The sequence below is a fragment of the Lithobates pipiens genome, unplaced genomic scaffold (assembly GCF_037356315.1).
Source record: "Lithobates pipiens isolate NorthernLeopardFrog02 unplaced genomic scaffold, aLitPip1_a1.2 Scaffold_1, whole genome shotgun sequence".
Classification (NCBI taxonomy): Eukaryota; Metazoa; Chordata; class Amphibia; order Anura; family Ranidae; genus Lithobates; species Lithobates pipiens.
The window spans coordinates 32,417,001-32,437,909 of NW_027507685.1; positions in this window are offsets into that span (position 1 = coordinate 32,417,001).

A 20,909-nucleotide genomic window follows, 5' to 3' on the forward strand; every position below is an offset into this window, starting at 1 on the left:
TTTCCGACAACAAAATCCGATTGGACCTTGTCCGATCGTTTGTAGAGAATTCTGATCGGACAAAGAGCCACGCATGCTCAGATCAAATTCCTAGACCAAAGCTATTGGCTACTAGCCTGAATGTAGTCCCGTTCTAACTAAATAACGTCATCAAGTTACGAACGATCAGATTTTCCGACAACTTTGTCCGACCGTGTGTATGCAACACCAGTTTCGGACAAAATCCGCCGGACAAAATACGATGGATTTTGTTGTCGGAATGTCCGACCGTTTGTGCAAGGGCTTAGACAATTGGTGAACAGTGTATAAATATATGAAGAAAAGGTAAATATACAAATCGTTCAGAAATAAAATAATAGATGGTCAAGAATCTCATACATTTTCTAATCCATATCTCTGTAGAGCTTCCCTGGTCAAGGTGTCAGACAAGCGTTCACAATGGTTTTAAATAACACCCAAGCGTGCAATCAGTGGCCACTGACAAGCAGACTAAACATCCAACAAGATATATTTCCAGAGTATTAACTTAAGCACTGATATGTTGGCCTGCTGGTGTGCTCATGGGTGAGTAAGGATGAGCCAAACACCCCCCCTGGTTTGGTTCGCACCAGAACCTTTGAACGGACTTAAAATGTGTGCGACCTTTAGAACCCCATTAAAGTCTATGAGACTCAAACGTTCAAAATCAAAAGTGCTAATTTTAAAGGCTAATATGCAAGATATTGTCCTAAAAAGGATTTATGGACCTGGCTCCTGCCCCAGGGGACATAGATCAATGCCAATTTTTTTTTTTTTTTTAAACTGAAGTTTTTTCGGGAGCACTGATTTTAATGACGATTAAAGTGAAAAAAAATTGAAATATTCCTTTAAATATCGTGCCTGGGGGTGTCTATAGTATGCCCTCTATAGTATGCCTGTGAAGTGGCATGTGTTTCCTGTGTTTAGAACAGTCCCTGCACAGAATGACATTTAATGGAAAAAAAGTAATTTAACCACTTGAGACCCATGCTATACAACGAGCCGGTAATCGGCTATTATTCCTCCTCGTGCTGACAGCACGAGGAGAAAAAAAAAGAGCCCGATCACCGGCGGCCGTGATCGGGACATCAGTCCCATTTACGGCCAGCCCTGCCAGTGCCCACCTGCCCCCTGCCAGTGCCCACCTGCCCCCTGCCAGTGCCACATCAATAAAAAATGTGTCCCCCCTGTCAGTGCCACCCAGCAGTGCCCATAGTGCCACCCAGCAGTGCCCACAGTGCCACCCAGCAGTGCCAACAGTGCCACCCAGCAGTGCCACGCAGCAGTGCCCACAGTGCCACCCAGCAGTGCCCACAATCTGCTTCAACAAAGGTGCTGCACCCCAGTGCCACATATGTGTGCCCATCAGTGTCATCTACCAATGCCCATCAGTGCCCAGCAGTGCCGCCCAGCAGTGCCACCTATCAGAGCCACCTATCAGTGCCACCTATCAGTGCCCATCAGTCCCATCTATCAGTGGTACCTATCAGTGCCCCTTAGTGCTACCATCTGTGCCCATCTTTGCCCATCAGTGCCGCCTTATCTGTGCCCATCGGTGTCGCCTTATCTGTGCCTATTAGTGCCGCCTTAACTATGCCTATCAGTGCCCACCAGTGCAGCCTATCTGTGCCCACCAATGCAGCCTATCAGTGCCCACCAATGCAGCCTATCAGTGCCCACCAGTGCAGCCTATCAGTGCCGCCTCATCAGCGCACTTCAATGAAGGAGAAAAATTACCTGTTTGCAAAATTTTATAACAAACTATTAAACATGATATATTTTTTTTTTGCATCTTTTTTTGTTTGTTTAGCAAAAAATAAAATTCCTAGCTGTAATTAAATACCACCAAAAGAAAGCTCTATTTGTGGGAAAAAAATGATAAAAATTTCATTTGGGTACAGTGTTGTATGCCCGCGCAATTGTCATTCAAAATGCATCAGCGCTGAAAGCTGAAAATTGGTCTGGGCATGAGGGGGGTTTAAGTGCCCAGTAAGCAAGTGGTTAAAACTGCTTGTGGTTTTAATATAATGTCTGGTTCCGGCAATATGGATGAAAATCCGTGAGAAAAATTGCATGAGTAGCCCCCCTGCCCATTAAAAGCCCCTTTGGGTCTTGTAAGGATATTAAGGGGGACCCTGTACCCAAATTAAAAAAGGAAAGGCGTGGGGCCCCCAGGCCCTATATACTCAGAACAGCAATATACAGGCGGTGCAAACAAGACAGGGACTGTGTAGGTTTGTTGTGTTAAGTAGAATCTGTTTGTAATTTTGAACTGGTACATTTTTAAAGTGTAGCTCCAGTCAAAAAATCTATTTTTAAGCTTTTTGGATAACATAGGGAAAGTTTATCACCCCTGTATAATTTTTTTGCCGTCCTTCTTTTTTCATCTCCCTTCCTATTTTCTCCTTCCGTTTGCAAGTAGGAAACGTTTGTAACTTGGATGTTTGAAAATAGGGGCCTGCCGTATATGCTCTGCAAAAATTTGGGCCTAAGGTGTTGGTGTTGCCACAACACTGTAAGCCCTCAAAGTGACTCTTGGTGGGTGCGGGAGCACCCTGCTGTGAACGATTATATCAAGAATTGTAATTACATACCATTGTTGAACAGTGGTAAAAAAATTGGGCCTTTGGTGGTTGTGGTGGTGGTGCTGGTGCCACAACACTGTAAGGCCGCGTACACACGGGCGGACTGTTCGCCCAACCTTGTCCGCTGAACAGTGTTTGGGCGGACAGTCCGCTCGTGTGTGGGCTTTCAGCGGACAGTTTCAGCGGACAGTTGGACGGACAAAGTCTTTCGGAAATTCCGAAAAACTGTCCGCTGAAACTGTGTTTGAGCGAACAGTCCGCCCGTGTGTGGGCCTGTCCGCTGTACTTTCGAAATGAGCGGACTGTTCCCGCTCGGAAAGTCCGCCCATTTCGAGCGCGTGTACAGGTAGGCGGGGCCCGCGAGGGAGACGTCGCGGGCTCCGCCGCCTGGAATGGGCTTAAAGGGGAACCCCAACGCCGAAAAAAATCGGCGTGGGGGTTCCCCCCAAGTTCACACCAGACCCTTGTCCGAGCACGCTACCCGGCCGGCCAGGAAAGGGGGGCGAGCGAGCGCGCCCCCCCTCCTGAGCCGTACCAGGCCGCGTGCCCTCAACATGGGGGGGTGCCTTGGGGAAGGGGGGGCCGCGCGGCCCCCCCACCCCAAAGCACCTTGTCCCCATGTTGATGAGGACAAGGGCCTCTTCCCGACAACCCTGGCCGTTGGTTGTCGGGGTCTGCGGGCGGGGGGCTTATCGGAATCCGGGAGCCCCCTTTAAGAAGGGGGCCCCCGGATACCGGCCCCCCACCCTATGTGAATGAGTATGGGGTACAATGTACCCCTACCCATTCACCTGTGGAATAAAGTACAAAAAAAAACACAACACATGGAAAAAGTATTTTATTGCACAGCTCCGGGGGTCTTCCGTCTTCGGGGGTCTTCTCGCCGGACTCCTCCGCTATGTGTGTGTAGCTCTTTTACTAGCGGAGGAGTCCGGCTTTCTTCCTCCCCGCCGCCGGCCTCTTCTCCTGACTTCGGGGGTCTTGTCCCCCTCTTCGGTTCTTCTGCCGGGCCACCGCGCCTGGTCCGGTGGCCCGGTCTTCTGTCGCCGTCTTCCGTTCTTCTGTCGCCGCCTTCGGTTCTTCTGCCGGGCCACCGCGCCTTCTTGTAGCTCTTTTACAGGCGGTGGCCCGGTCTTCTGTCGCCGTCGCCGCCGCCGCCTTCCGTTCTTGTTCTTCTTCTTGTTCTTCTTCTTCTTCTCCTGGAGATGTTGACTCGACGATCTCTCCGGCCGGAATGCCAGGGACACGCTCCGCTGCCACTTATATAGTGACAATGGGGCGGTGTCACATGGTATATGTCACATGGGTTGGTCACATGGGTTGATGTCACATGGGGACTATGACATCGTAAGGGGGCGGGGTCACCATGTGACCAACCCATGTGACATATACCATGTGACACCGCCCCATTGTCACTATATAAGTGACCGCACAGCGCGGCTCTGGCATTCCGGCCGGAGAGATCGTCGAGTCAACATCTCCAGGAGAAGAACAAGAAGAAGAACAAGAAGAACAAGAACGGAAGGCGGCGGCGGCGACGACAGCGGCGACAGAAGACCGGGCCACCGCCTGTAAAAGAGCTACAAGAAGGCGCGGTGGCCCGGCAGAAGAACCGAAGGCGGCGACAGAAGAACGGAAGACGGCGACAGAAGACCGGGCCACCGGACCAGGCGCGGTGGCCCGGCAGAAGAACCGAAGAGGGGGACAAGACCCCCGAAGTCGGGAGAAGAGGCCGGCGGCGGGGAGGAAGAAAGCCGGACTCCTCCGCTAGTAAAAGAGCTACACACACATAGCGGAGGAGTCCGGCGAGAAGACCCCCGAAGACGGAAGACCCCCGGAGCTGTGCAATAAAATACTTTTTCCATGTGTTGTGTTTTTTTTTGTACTTTATTCCACAGGTGAATGGGTAGGGGTACATTGTACCCCATACTCATTCACATAGGGTGGGGGGCCGGTATCCGGGGGCCCCCTTCTTAAAGGGGGCTCCCGGATTCCGATAAGCCCCCCGCCCGCAGACCCCGACAACCAACGGCCAGGGTTGTCGGGAAGAGGCCCTTGTCCTCATCAACATGGGGACAAGGTGCTTTGGGGTGGGGGGGCCGCGCGGCCCCCCCTTCCCCAAGGCACCCCCCCATGTTGAGGGCACGCGGCCTGGTACGGCTCAGGAGGGGGGGCGCGCTCGCTCGCCCCCCTTTCCTGGCCGGCCGGGTAGCGTGCTCGGACAAGGGTCTGGTGTGGACTTGGGGGGAACCCCCACGCCGATTTTTTTCGGCGTTGGGGTTCCCCTTTAAGCCCATTCCAGGCGGCGGAGCCCGCGAAGTCTCCTTCGCGGGCCCCGCCTACCTGTACACGCGCTCGAAATGGGCGGATTTGCCTCCTCCTTACGTGGGCGAGTCCGTTCATTTCAAAAGTTGAGCGAACTGTTTGCCCAACCTTGTTCGTCAAACAGTCCGCTCGTGTGTGGGCAAGTCCGCTCATGCAAATTTTGAGCGGACTGTTTGCCCAAACTGTTTGACGAACAAGGTTGGGCAAACAGTCCGCGCGTGTGTACGCGGCCTCAGTCTTCACAGTTACTCTCAGTGGGCGCAAGAACGGGCCCTGCTGTGAAATATTATATCAAGAATTGTAATTACATGCACCTGTTAAACAGGTGCTAAAAAATTGGGCCTTAGGCACTGGTGCTGGTGCCACGACACTGCAACCTCTCCCAGATACTCTAGTTGGAGTGCAGGAATGAGCCTTGCTGCAAAGCATTGCATCAAAAATTGTAATTACATGCCCCTGTTAAACAGGGGCTGAAAAATTGTGCCTTAGGCACTGGTGCTGGTGCCACAACACTGCAACCTCTCCCATATATTCTGTTTGGAGTGCAAGAATGAGCCCTGCTGCAAAGCATTGCATCAAAAATTTTAATTACATGCCCCTGTTAAACAGGGGCTTAAAAATTGGGCCTTAGCCACTGGTGGAGTCACCCAGAACCAAAAAAAAGCTATCAGCAGGATCATTGAGGAGGAAGAGGATAGTCAGTCAACATAACAGGACAGTCACTCAGCATCAGTATAGGCAGTTTTGAAGGGATGTGACATTTCAAAAAAAAATATTCGGTTACATCAGCTTCAGGTGCTTGGTAGCTGTGGGTGATCCAAGATTGACTCATCTTTATGAAGGTCAGTCGATCAACGGAGTCGGTGCACAGACGCACCCTGTGATCGGTTACAAAGCCTCCAGCAGCGCTGAAGGTACGTTCCGAAAGAACGCTGGATGCAGGACAGGCCAGTAGCTCAATTGTATACTGTGCAAGCTCTGGCCAGTGATCCATCCTCAAGACCCAGTAACCCAGAGGATTTTCGGTGGAAAAGGTGTCCGAGTCTGATCTTGCCCCTAGGTATTCCTGCACCATGTAACTCAAATGCTGGCGATGGTTGCTGGAACCGATCATACCTTGGGGCTTTGGACTAAAAAATTGTCTGAACGCATCGGTCAGATGGCCACCTTCCCCACCACTCCTTCTGTGACTGACCGAAGCCTCAGCAACACGTTGTCCAGGACCAGGCGTTTGTAACCTCCCAGTCTCTGGGAACGCATTGCACAGACCGTTCTGCAAGGCCTTCCAGAGATGTCTCATCCTCTGCGACGGCAAGATAAGGTCCGCAACCTTACCCTTGTACAGTGGATCAAGGAGAGTGGCCAGCCAGTAATAGTCCCTCTCCTTGATCCGAAGAATACGAGGATCCTCCCGCAGGCTTTGCAGGATCAGAGCCATGCAGTGTAGGTTAGCTGAGGCATTCGGTCCGGAGTCCTCTGGGTCACTAAGGACAACATGATCCACAGCCACCTCCTCCCAGCCACATACAAGTCCACGGGTTTCTTGGGACTGTAAATCATCCCTAAAAGACTGCTGCTGCTGAGTGCCAGGATCCACATCCATGCTGACACAATCCTCCTCCACCTCCTCCTCCTCTTCCTCTTCCTGTGTGGTGGGTGGGACAGCAGGAACACTGTCTTGATAAAGGGGGCCTTGCGAGGCAAGGAAGTCCTCCTCTTCCTGCCTCTGTTCTGCCTCAAGTGCCCTGTCCATTATTCCACGCAGCGTATGTTCCAACAGGTGGAAAAGAGGTACAGTGTCACTGATGCATGCACTGTCACTGCTCACCATCCTCGTGGCCTCCTCAAATGGTGACAGGACAGTGCATGCATCCCTGATCATGCCCCACTGATGTGGTGAAAAAAAGAGCTCCCCTGACCCTGTCCTGGTGCTGTAGTCGCCCAGGTACTCATTGATGGCCCTCTGCTGCATGTGCATCTGCTGCAGCATGGCCAACGTTGAGTTCCACCTGGTGGGCACGTCATATATAAGGCGGTTATTGGGCAGGTTCAACTCCTTTTGGAGCTCAGCCAGCTGAGCACTGGCATTATATGACCGGCAGAAATGCACACAGACTTTCCTGGCCTGCCTCAGGACATCCTGAAAGCACGGGTACCTGCCCAAGAACCACTGCACCACCAGGTTAAGGACGTGAGCCACACAGGGCACATGGGTCACTTGTCCCTGATGAAGGGCTGAGAGGGCGTTGGTGCCATTGTCGCAAACCACCATTCCTGGCTTAAGCTGGCGTGGCGTCAACCACCTCTCGACCTGTCCCTGCAGAGCTGACAAAATACCTTCCCCAGTGTGGCTCCTGTCCCCCAAACAAACCAGCGCAAGCACGGCATGGCATCTTTTTGCCTGAGTACTTGCATAGCCCCTGGAACGCCTACGGAGCACTGCTGGTTCCGAGGACAAAGCACTGGAAGAAGCCATGGAGGAAGAAGAAGAGGAGGGGTGGAGGAGAGAGGTGTGTCACAACCAGTAGTAGCATTTTGGAGGCGTAGTGGTGGAACAACCTCCAACACTACTGCACCTTGTCCTGCATCCTTCCCAGCTGCCAGAAGAGTGACCCAATGGGCCGTGAAAGATAGGTAACGTCCCTGTCCATGCCTGCTGGACCATGAGTCAGCGGTAATATGCACCTTACCGCTGACTGCCCTGCCCAGCTAGGCATGGTCATTGCCTTCCATGTGGCGGTAGAGAGCCAGAATCGCTTTCTGTGAGAAAAAGTGGTGATTGGGAACCTGCCACCGAGGAACCGCACATTGCACTCACGGAAGGGAGCCAAGTCTACCAACTAAAAAGGCAGCAGTTGAAGTGCTAATAATTTAGCCAAGCTAGCATTCAACCACTGGGCATGTGGATGGCTGGAAATGAATTTCTTTTGAGGGTCCAGCAGTTGGGGCAGGGAAATTTGCCTGCTACAATCTGACGCCGGTGTACTGCTAGCAGAGTGCCCTCAAGTATTTGGCTGTTACACACCGAATTCTACACCTTCATTCCTCTCCGTGCAGGTTTCGGAGAGGACTGAAGGTATAGTGGTGTTGGAGATCCCAGTTGATGAGGAGCAAGGAGAGGTCCGCTTTGTTCTTTGGTGTGGGTCTTTAAGGTACGCTTGCCAATGAGCTGCATGGCAGGTCAACATATGTCTGGTCAAGCATGTGGTGCCCAAGCTGCTGATATTTTGGCCACACGAGATACGCTTGAAACATATGTTGCAAATAGCTTCGGTGCAATCTGATGTACTCGTCTCTAAAAAGGCCCACACCAAAGAACTTTTGGAATAACGCACAGAGGCAGCTCCCTGCACAGGCGGAGCTCTGCGGTGTGATTCTATCAGTGTGCTGCCCTTAAGATGGCCCCCAGAGGGCATCTTGCCTCATTGGAGACATGTCGCCTCCTCCTCCTCTCTCCTATCAGGCACCCACATGGAGTCAGTGACCTCATCAACCCCTCCCTCTTCATCACTGGGTATCATCATCAGAGCCTTCAAAACGCTGTGCATCCTCCTGGAGCATGTACCCAACACTGTGCTCAAACAGTTCGGGGGACTCCTCAGGAGGACATGGTGGGTCTAGGGAAGGAGTGACTGATGACATTGAGACAAGGGAAGAGGACGCGTTGGCAGCTGCTTTGCTAGTACCCTGAGCCTGGGTGAGAGAGGAGGATGAGGAGGGCTTGGTCATCCACTCTACCAAGTCTTCGGCATGATGCGGATCAACGCGTCCAGCTGCCACGCGCTGATGATGATGCACCGCGTCCATGACCAGCACTTGGCTCTAGACACAGAGCCTGCTTTCCCTCTTTTATTGGCTCGTGACTGTCTGCCTCTCCTTGTTGGCCTTCCAGTAATGGCCTGCAGGGAGATGGGAAAACCAGCAATTGGGGTAGCTTTAGGTGCACACTGAGCAGATAACACAGTACACCGGCTGTAATTACTGCAGCTGCCTGCCTGTGTTACAGAAACAGAACAGCACCAGCAATAAGGGGTATCCTTGGGTGTATACTGTGCAGGAGGCACACTACACCCACTGTAAATGCTGCAGATGCCTGTATTACAGAATCAGAACAACACCAGCAATAAGGGGTACCTTCAGGTGTATACTGTGCAGGAGGCAAAGAGCACCCACTCAAGCTGCTGTAGATGCTTGTGTTACAGAAACAGAACAACACCATCAATAAGGGGTAGCGTCTGGTGTATACTGTGCAGGAGGCTCATAACACCCACTTTAACTGCTGCAGATGCCTGTATTACAGAAACAGCACACCAGCAATAAGGGGTATCTTCAGGTGTATACTGTGCAGGAGGCACACAACACCCACTTTAACTGCTGCAGATGCCTGTATTACAGAAACAGAACAGCACCAGCAAAAAGGGGTATCTTCAGGCGTATACTGTGCGGGAGGCACACAACACCCACTTTAACTGCTGCAGATGCCTGTATTACAGAAACAGAACAACACCAGTAATAAGGGGTAGCTTCAGGCGTATGCTGTGCAGGAGGCACACAACACCCACTTTAACTGCTGCAGATGCCTGTATTACAGAAACAGAAGAAAACCAGCAATAAGGGGTATCTTCAGGTGCATACTGTGCAGGAGGCACACAACACCCACTGTAACTACTGCAGATGTCTGTATTACAGAAACAGAACAACACCAGCAATAAAGGGTATCTTCAGGTGTATACTGCGCAGGAGGCACACACCACCCACTTTAACTGCTGCAGATGCCTGTATTACAGAAGCAGAACAACATCAGCAATAAGGGGTATCTTCAGGTGTATACTGTGCAGGAGGCACACAACATCCACTTTAACTGCAGCAGATGCCTGTATTACAGAAACAGAACAACACCAGCAATAAGGGGTATCTTCAGGTGTATACTGTGCAGGAGGCACACAACACCCACTCTAACTTCTGCAGATACCTGTGTAACAGAAACAGAACACCAGTAATAAGGGGTAGCTTCAGGTGTATACTGTGCAGGAGGCACACAACACCTACTGCAACAGTGCTAGGTTCCCAAGCAACAAAGACACTGCCCCTGCCTATCTTGCTCTTTCCCTGAATGCCGCTACACACTACACAAGGCCGCCGCGCTAGCGGCCTTATATAGTGTGGGGCGTGTACTAAACCCCCCTGAGCTATAATTGGCCACAGGCATCCTGCCTATGGCCAATTATGGCTCTCCTTGCTGCCGGCGCTGTGATTGGCCAAGCATGCGGGGTCATAGTGCATGCTTGGCCAAACGTAAGCGACTCGAACACCGAGCTCATCCCTATAGGTGAGTATTCACATGAAGCAAACAAAAGATAAAAAGTAGCATTGCGCAATGCAAAGTCAAAGTCACTGGATTGTATCCACTCACATGAGCCAAAGAATGTAGCGCTTTATCTAATGGTCAGAAACAACACCGCTCTTGTAAATGTGCAGCTGATTACAGCTGAAATAAACTCAGCGCCACTTAATATATACCTAGTGAAAAAAAATTAAATTAAGTATGAAACCTGTGAAATGAATTATTAATTTTAGAGCTGCTCCCTAGAAAGAATCAGAGAAGTGATACTTAATTTCTGTGAACTAGTGGTAATAGGGGCACTCCTGTGAACAATATTAAATTCATATAGTTATTACTGTGGAATCTCCTACAATACCACCAACATAAATAATAGAACCAATAACGCGTGTATATATAACAAATAACAATTGCAACAAAAACAAGAATTATTAATAAAATCCCATTCAGATATTTAGGAAAAGAAACATGTGTCAAAAGTCCATGCAGATGACTTATCTCCACAATGGGAAATTGTGATACACTCCAATTAATATAGTATTCAGAATACAGTAGAGTCTTCTAAAAATGTTTTGAGATCCCTTCACCACAGATTTCAGTACGCAGGCACCCATTAATGATGGTAAAATAATCTCCTTACCAGACTGTAATGACTACTTTAATTAAAAAGATAGTCCTGGGGGGGCGTGGTCTGCAGCGGAGCCGGATGGTCGCATAGAACCAGAGCTCCGGCGCTTCAAGGACCCAGCGGCTAATAGCGGACCATCCGAGCACCGATTTTGATCGGAATACCGGCGATCTAGCAGGGGCATCAGCCGAGATCATGCCTAACAAGCGGCGGAACTCCAGGCACCCGCACTGGTTGACAGACTTTTTCCACACAAAAGGTATGGAGGGCAGGCAAGATGGCGCCGAGGCCTACTCCGGGCCTGCAGCCACAACGGCCAGGAATCCCCATAACACAGGAAATCCTGCTAAACTAAACCCCATATCCGATCTTAGGCCTTCTCCCCCGCCTTCCCCAGCTCCTAGAAGCCCGGTTAAGTCCAAACCTAGGCTGGATGACAACGGATCACACACCGGGGACAGCCCAGGCCCTGACTCCGGAGATGACACGAGGGACATGCCGGAATCGATCAAATCCTTCCCTACGCTTGATCAGCCAGTGCTGGACACTGTGTTAAAAGACATGCTACTGTCCCTCAGAAGCACCATACAATCGGATATGGCGTCCTGCATGTGTAAGTTTAACCGTGACATTCACGATCTAGGTGACAGGGTAGACCATATTGAGGTGAAAATGGGCGAATATGCTGATACGATTAATGACTTGGTAGATGTCTATGAGGAAAAAGAAAATGACACTGCATGGGTCAAAGCAAAATTGGCCGATTTGGAAGACAGGTCTAGGAGGAACAACCTGAAAATAAGGGGTGTCCCCGAATCAGTGCAACAATCTGATCTAAACTCCTACGCCACAACGTTATTTAAAACCCTCATTCCTGAGCTTACAGATCTTGATGTCACCATAGATCGAATACACCGGCTACCCAAACCCTCCCACTTATCTGAGCAAATACCTCGGGATGTTCTCCTACGCCTACACTTTTTTCATGTTAAAGAAAACCTCATGCTCTACATGAGAAAACGTGAGGTTGTTCCATCACAATATCAAAATCTGCAGTTTTTTGCAGATCTATCCCAATACACTCTGCAGAAAAGGAGGAACCTGAACACAGTTACAAAGGCTCTTCGAAACCATAAAGTCGCATACAAATGGGGCCATCCCACGAAGCTTGTGGTGACACGTGACAACCGTACGTATGTGATATCCTCCTTGGAGGAAGGTATTGCTCTCCTGTGGGAATGGGATATTATTACTGAGGAGGTGACCTCTTCCCCTCCCACCGGTACTCCCAGACCAGTTGACAGAGTCTGGAAAGAGGTTACCGGCAAAAATGCACGCTCTCACACCTGAAGCTGTTGGTTGGTCCTGAGACACTATATGTCCTTGAAGTGCAGGGCCGTGACCTGTTTGGTCGGACTAAACCCCCACAAATAACAGCGGTTATCCGCTGCCTAAGAGTGACTTATTAGTTGTTTAAAGGAGCGCCCTGTTGGTGCTCAGCGGTACTGAACTATGTTTTTTTCTTTTTTTTCTTACATGTTTTGTTCTCTTCTCTTTTCTACTATGCTTTATTTCTCCTCCACGAGACATCTAACGGCTAGAACAGCGAAAGCCTTTGAGAACCTTCTGGAATTTATGCTGGCAGGTTACTCGGACTTCTGGTACGCCACTCCTCTAAATCCTCCAAAAGGCCCCTATGCCTTAACAATTGGCAACGTGAGTACACCTTCTTTCTTAATACTTATGGCACTTTCTGCAGTTATACCCTCCTTCTACACCTCAATTGTCTGCCTCCCCACTTCAGATCCATACCACCGCTACTTCTTAGCATGTAATACCAATGGAACATGGCATTGAGGATCCTCACCATTAATGCTAGAGGCCTTAACCATCCCGTAAAACGGAAGTCCTTCTGGAAGGAAGCTCTACTCCACAACAGTGACATTGTCTGCGCACAGGAGACACACTTCAGTTCCTCAGCTCCCCCCAAATGCTCGCATGGCAATTACCCTTATGTTTACACAGCTAATGCAGACTCCAAAACTAAAGGTGTTCTCATAGCCATCAGGGATACAGTGGCGTTTAAACTACATCAAGAGGTTAAAGACCCTAAAGGCAGATTTCTGATCCTGATTTGTGACGTAAACTCCTCTACCTACACGATTGCCACAACTTATTCCCCCAACGTGCACCAAGTTCACTTCTTCAATAAGGTTATTAGGAAAATCCGGAAGATCCAAAGGGGTTCACTAGTGATTTGCGGAGACTTTAACGCCACCCCAGACCCGCTGTGCGATTCTACCTCGACTTCACAGCGGAAGGCAGCTACACTACTTCCCTCTATACACAACAATAATCTATATGACGCCTGGCGTTGCTTCCATGCGACTGAACGAGATTTTATTTTTTTTCTTCACCTCATCGGGTTTACACACGTATAGACCTATTTTTGGTTGATCATAGAGTGTTATTGTTATCGAAGGAGGTCTACATTGGCACCATTTCTTGGGCGGACCACGCTCCAGTGGTGCTGGCTATCGCCGATCCAACAGCGGCACAGAGGAGCCCACTATGGAAACTTAATTCTTATCTTCTCCAACAGAAGGACTCTAGAGCCACTGTAGACACCCGCCTCTGGGAATTCTTTGAAAATAATGATGGTACTGTGAGTGATAATTGTATGTTATGGACCGCCCATAAGGCGTATATGCGGGGAATTTTGATACAGCTGGGAGCGAGGGCAAAGAGGCAGAGGTTACGACGCCTTAACGAGTTAACCACAGCAATTGCTGGCATTGAAGCACAAAACAAAACCCACACTACTTTGCCCTTGACTGAAAAACTGGCCCAACTCAGACATGACCTTAGACTCCTGCTTCTGGAAGATTTTGAAAAAACTTCCAAAAGGGTGAAGATGAACTACTATGTTCATGGCAGCAAAGCAGGCAAACTCCTAGCGCGCAACCTGAGAGGTGCCAGACACAAAGACAAGATTCCCTACGTGACCCATCCTGTGACTAAACAAAAAGTTTATCACCCCCAACAAATAGCGGACGCTTTTAGCTCTTACTATGAATCCTTATATAACCTTAAGAACGATCCCTCGACGCCCCAACCGCAATTGGGTGCGATTAATAACTTTCTGTCTTCCATCTCCATCCCCAGCTTGTCAACCAGCCAACTGCAATCCCTAAACGAACCGTTTACTGACACTGACGTCCTTAAGGCCATTGCCTCCCTACCTCTAAATAAATCCCCAGGTCCTGACGGTTTTGGGGGTGAATATTATAAAGAATTTGGCCCAATACTGCTCCCTTATCTAGTGAAAGTTTTCAATGATGCGGCTGCCTCTGCCTCTTTCCCTCCTGAAATGTTAGCAGCAATTATTGTCACCATACCAAAGCCAGGGAAGACTCCAGATACCCCCTCTAATTTTAGACCAATATCACTCCTAAATACTGACATTAAGTTGTACGCGAAGTTGATCTCTCAGCGTCTAGTTCAACTACTCCCTGCACTTATTCATCCGGACCAACCAGGGTTTACCCTGGGCAGACAGACCTCGGATGCAACCCGCAGAATGATTAATGTCATTCACATGGCCGAGCAGCAGCAAAGGCCTTCTCTGCTTCTGGCTCTAGATGCAGAGAAGGCCTTCGATCGCATACACTGGCTTTATATGAAAAGAGTCCTGGAGGCTTTTGGTTTTACCAGCACTATACTATCGGCTATTCTAGCTTTATACTCAAGCCCCTCGGCCAGGGTGAGCGCATCCGGAGTCCTGTCCACTGCTTTTACAATTTCTAATGGTACAAGACAGGGATGCCCATTATCCCCATTAATATTTAACCTTTTAATGGAACCTCTGGATATTTATATTAGGAACCACCCTACAATCAGGGGCTTTCCAGTGGGCGCAGACAGTCATGTTATCAGTTTATTCGCTGATGACATCATTCTAATCGTGACTGAGGTGGAGTCTTCCCTGGCTGCAATTTCTGAGGCCCTGACTTTATTTAACCGAATATCTTACTACAAGGTTAATGAAAATAAATCCCACATTCTTGGTCTGGGTGTTGACCCGGCTGTCCAGACTCGCCTGGCAAACACCTACCCTTATTCGTCGATACAATACCTGGGCATTACGTTAACGGCTAAGACGGCACAGTTGGTTGAGGCAAACTACACAACGTTTTTTCAAAAGTTAGATCACAAACTACATTCCTTATCTAAAGTGGAACTAACGTGGTCCGGGAGGCTGGCGGCACTCAAAATGATAATCCTCCCTCAATTTATATATCTATTTCGCACTCTCCCTATTCCAACCCCTAACTCATACCTTACCAAAGCTCAGGCTATGCTGAATAATTTTCTATGGCAGGGGAAAAAAGTCAGATGCGCATTTCATAAACTTATCAAGTCTAGACTGTCAGGAGGTATAGGACATATTGCGTTAAGAGACCTCTACCTGGTGGCTTGCTTGGCACAAATTAGACAGTGGTTTCAGGGCAGGGCCGGGGCTAGATGGATTGAATTGGAAAACTATCTATGTCCTTATAGAAACCCACTAGATCTACTCTTGGCAGCTAGATTCATGTCCATCCTACCCCCTCACATTTCTCCACCTATGGTAGCGGCCATAGAGGCCTGGAAAACTCTACTTCACACTCCACTGGCCGACGCCCCTTCCAAATCCGTCCCGCTGACCCTTACATGTTTTCAACTTCTGATCCCAAACCTTAATATCAAACACTGGCTAGCCAAAGGTATCACTGCAGTTAGTGCCCTACAAATTGGACCGGCCACAAAATCCTTTAGATCCCTCCAATTGGAGTTCGGTTTGCTACCGGGCGACATTTTTACCTATAACCAAATCTCCCACTTACTTTCAACTCTCCCGGACCCGTCCATCATTTTACCATGGAGGGCCCATCTGTATTTCACTAACCCTACCACGTCCATTAGAGGAATCTCATTATTCTATGGTCTTCTGCAGCAGAAAACAACATTTATTAAAACTCCCTCCATGCGGTCGTGGGAATTGGACTTGTCCAGATCCTACACCGTGGAGCAATGGAGATATGCCGTCTCTTCCACCTATAAGACCACTAGATGCGCCAACTTGTGGGAACTTTACCAGAAGTTGCTGCTGCGATGGTACCTGACACCATCAAGGTTGGCCCGCTACATTTCCCAAAGCTCACCAGCATGCTGGAGAAACTGCGGACACAGAGGCACACTCTTTCATATTTTCTGGGAGTGCCAAGCAGTCCAGCCTCTGTGGACTGCTGTATTTAACGTAATATCCTTGATCTCTAATTCCCATGTGCACCCATGCCCAGGTCTAGCTATATTATCCCTGGGTATTGAAATTCTACCTCCTCGTTTAAGGAAAATTACAACTCATATTCTCCTGAGCGTACGCCTGGGGCTGGCCAGGGAGTGGAGGTCGACGACGGTGCCGTCGCTCCTTGGCGTGCTCCAGACAGCTCACTTACATATTTCCTATGAGCTGATGTTCGCCTCCTCCTTGGGCAAATATACTCAGGCTTACACAGAATGGGAACCTTGGCTAAACTGGTATAAGGGACATACAGTGTAACTGAGCACAACTGACATCCTGAGAGGGAATAGCTTCATAGCTAGGATTGGGGGGGGGGGTGCGGCCGGCCGACTCGGGTGCAGTTTGATCCCAGAGGGGGCGCCCGGGACGGTGGGACGTACGCCCTCTATTCACTGTTTTCCTTCTCCTTTTGGGATATTCTTCCATACTCACCCTTTAAGTATATATCTTATCGCTGAGTTCACAAACGGTTACACTAGACTGTATCTCCTGGTCTGTAACCCAATTTTTGATTTAACTTATCTATGTTCATGTTAGAGCTGCATTTGTTTAGACGGATCTTTACTCTCCGAGAATAATTCATTGTCGAACCTTTTGTACCTTTTTTTTTTCTTTTTCTTGCTAACTGTGCTACTTCTATATTGCTTTGGTATGTACTTGACACTATAGTATGATTCATGCTTGTTGTGTATATCCTGCTGTAATTTTCGTGGAAATTCTATAATAAAATATATATTGTTATAAAAAAGATAGTCCTCATCAACATGGGGACAAGGTGCTTTGGGGTGGGAGGGGTGCAGGGTGCCCCCTTCCCCAAAGCAGCCACCCCTCCATGTTGAGGGCATGCAGTCTGGTACGGTTCAGGAGGGGGGGCACTCGCTCGTCCCCGTCCCCTTTCCTGACTGGCTGGGCTGCGTGCTCGTATAGGGGTCTGGTATGGATTTTGGGGGGACCCCTCGCCGTTTTTTCGGCGTAGGGGGGTTCCCCTTAAAATCCATATCAGACTTAAGGGCTCTCATTGGGAAAGGAAAATAAACATTTTGGGAAAGGAAAATAAACATTTTTCCTTTGCCGATGCGAGCCGGCTCGGCGCTGGGTCCCGCGATGGGGATCACAAGGTGTCAATCTCGCTGATAAAAGTGCCAAGATTGACACAATATCGTGGTTACCTACTGTATGCAAGCATGTAGCGTGTCATAAATATAAATCTTGATATGAGCGCTGCTAATAGTGGTTTGGAGTCATATGAAATATTGGAATGCTTTAAATTGCCATTTTGTGTATATATGCTGTGTTTTTTCAGTAGCTGCTAACTGTTAAATTTTATATATAAGCTATAACTGGGATATCTATTACCTTGGAGGTCAATTAATTTTTGGCACTGAACGGTGCGTTTGGGCCTATATTTGTGCACTTTTTTGTCAAAAACATTTTATTGAAGTGTATACATCAATACAGGAGGTTCAAACAGTGCATAGTCTATAGAGGTCAAAAGTTCCGTTACATGCGCTAAAACATACAGGCGAACGCAGTCGCCATCAAACAAACAAGAAAATAAAGAAAGGATAAAATAGTAAACTTCAGGATGCTATGCGTAACCTAAAAGGAACACTGTCAAAAGAGAATGCATCGTATGACAATCAGATGGTAAGCTATCTCGCTACCTGTATAACAAAGGTGCTCTATCGAGTCCCTGAGGGTGTACTGTGTGAAATGGGTATCTCTGCCATGTTATGCCAATTGCTATGAATATAAACAGAGGAAATCGACGACTTATGTGAATAGTGATTTGAAAGTATGGGTAGAACAAAACAACACAAAAAATTTGCAAAATATATAAGGGATTTTGTAGAAATCCGAATCCAGGAAATCTAAGGGGTTTGATAATGAGAAATGAGAAATGATTTCAGTTTAGAGGGTGTATTCCTATGGAAGAGGCCTGTGCCTCAGTCTATGCGGTCAGATCTGCATAAGGCGTTTATACGGATCGGTGGTCTGAAAATGAATCCAACAGGCCCATGTAGTTGTGAACTTTGCAGGAGTATCATTGGCCTGGTGGATCAGGTCCTCCATTGTCATAACATTGTTAATGCAATTAAACCAGTCCCGGAGTAGTGGGGGGTCAGGGGATCGCCACTTACGTGGAATGCAGGTTCTAGCCGCATTGACCATGTGCATGGCTAGAGACTTAAGGTATGAGTGGTTTGATTGATCGGAGTAGTGCAGTAAAAATTGGGCCGGAGTGTACTCTAGGTGATAGGTCATTACCTCTTCTATGGTTTTGTGTACTTCCGACCAATATGTTTGTATGGCAGGGCATGTCCACCAAATATGCAAAAATTTTCCTATTGCCGTGTTGCATCTCCAACACATCTGGGAAATGGAGGGGTTAATTAGTGATGGACGAACTTCCGACGGGACGTTTCGCGAACGCGAAACGCGAACGGACACAAACGTTCGCGAAAACGACCGTTCGCCGCGGGCTCCATTGACTTCAATGGGAGGCGAATTTCGCAAACCTTTAGGTCGAATTTGCGGCCACGGGGTAATTATTAGGGGGTAGCACGTAGTCCCACCACCTGGACAATAGCATAATACATGTATGAGGTGAATTTGGGATCGATAACTACAAGCATTTTTTTTTTATTTGGGAAATTGTTCTGACAATTCAGGACTATGGAGCTAATGAAGGCAATGGAGGAGAGGGAAGGTCAGGGACCAGGGTAGGCAAACAAGAGGGTGCAGGAGATACAGAGCACTGACAGCAGCACCGTAATACAGAGCACTGACATCAGCACCGTGACATACAGCGCTGACAGCAGCTCCGTGACATACAGCGCTGACAGCAGCTCCGTGACATACAGCGCTGACAGCAGCTCCGTGACATACAGCGCTGACAGCAGCTCCGTGACATACAGCGCTGACAGCAGCTCCGTGACATACAGCGCTGACAGCAGCTCCGTGACATACAGCGCTGACAGCAGCTCCGTGACATACAGCGCTGACAGCAGCTCCGTGACATACAGCGCTGACAGCAGCTCCGTGACATACAGCGCTGACAGCAGCTCCGTGACATACAGCGCTGACAGCAGCACCGTGACATACAGCGCTGACAGCAGCTCCGTGACATACAGCGCTGACAGCAGCTCCGTGACATACAGCGCTGACAGCAGCTCCGTGACATACAGCGCTGACAGCAGCTCCGTGACATACAGCGCTGACAGCAGCTCCGTGACATACAGCGCTGACAGCAGCTCCGTGACATACAGCGCTGACAGCAGCTCCGTGACATACAGCGCTGACAGCAGCTCCGTGACATACAGCGCTGACAGCAGCACCGTAAGCAGCCCCAGGAGGAAGTCAGCACAGCACAGGGATGGTGTGATCCCCTCATAATAAGAACCCCCAGGAGGAAGTCAGCACAGCACAGGGATGGTGGGAGCCCCTCATAATAAGAACCCCCAGGAGGAAGTCAGCACAGCACAGGGATGGTGGGAACCCCTCATAATAAGCAGCCCCAGTAGAAATATGACACCGCTCAACCTCTTCAAAGAGGAGGGTAGGGGCATATAGTACGGTGTGCTTTTTTGGGTCAGGGAAGTGAGCCAAATGAATTAAGAAGGTCTGTGTGCTTGATTCCAAAAATTGTTTATAGACATATACATGGTCTACTGATCACATGTGTTGAATTCCTCCGAGATCCATGCCTCATTCATTTTTAGAAATGTGAGGTAGTTAACACTGTCGTGAGCTAGGCGAGTACGCTTATCGGTCACAATCCCCCCTGCTGCGCTGAACGTCCTTTCGGACAGGACACTGGATGAGGGGCAAGCCAACAGTTCGATTGCAAATTGGGCAAGCTCTGGCCAGAGGTCAAGCCTGCCCACCCAGTAGTCTAGGGGTTCATCACTCCTCAGAGCGTCCACATCGGCCGTTAACCCAATGTAGTCGGACACCTGACGGTCTAGGCGTTCCCTGATGCTGGATCCGGATGACACCTGTCGATGGGTCGGCTGAAAGAATGACCTCATATCCGAAGTCACCAACACATCTTCAAACCGGCCTCTTCTTGCAGGCGCTGTTGGATTGGTACCCGCAAATCCTTCTCTGGGAGTGGGAATTGCTCCTCTGCCAGCGCACGCAAAAGCAGAATGCAGCATTTCTCGAAGCAAGGCCTGGAAGTGCTGCATTCTGACAGCCCTCTGCGACGGCGGTAACATTTCCGCCATTTTGTGTTTGTACCGGGGATCTAAGTACGTTGCCACCCAGTACTGGTCCTTGACCCTCATGCTTTTTATACGGGGGTCCCTATTAAAACACTGGAGCATGAAGGCCCCCATTTGCACTCAAGCGGAAGGTATGTGGTGGTGGTGGTGTTGTTGGTGGTAGTGTCTTTGGGGGTGCACATAGCAGAGAGTGAAGAAGAGGGTGCAGATCGAGAGGATGAGGAGGGTGCAGAAGAATAAGGCTGAGTGAGCCACTCAACCAAGTCTGGTGCGTCCTTTAAAGTAATTGAACGCACCTTCTGCAACTTCCCACTTTGGCTCAAGGCTGTTGCTCCTGCCCTACCCCTACCACCCCTGCGGAAGGGCCTGCCTCTTCCTCTGCCTGTCATTTTTTAAATCACCCTGTGACAAAACTCTTAGTCCCTATACCGCTGAAGGACTG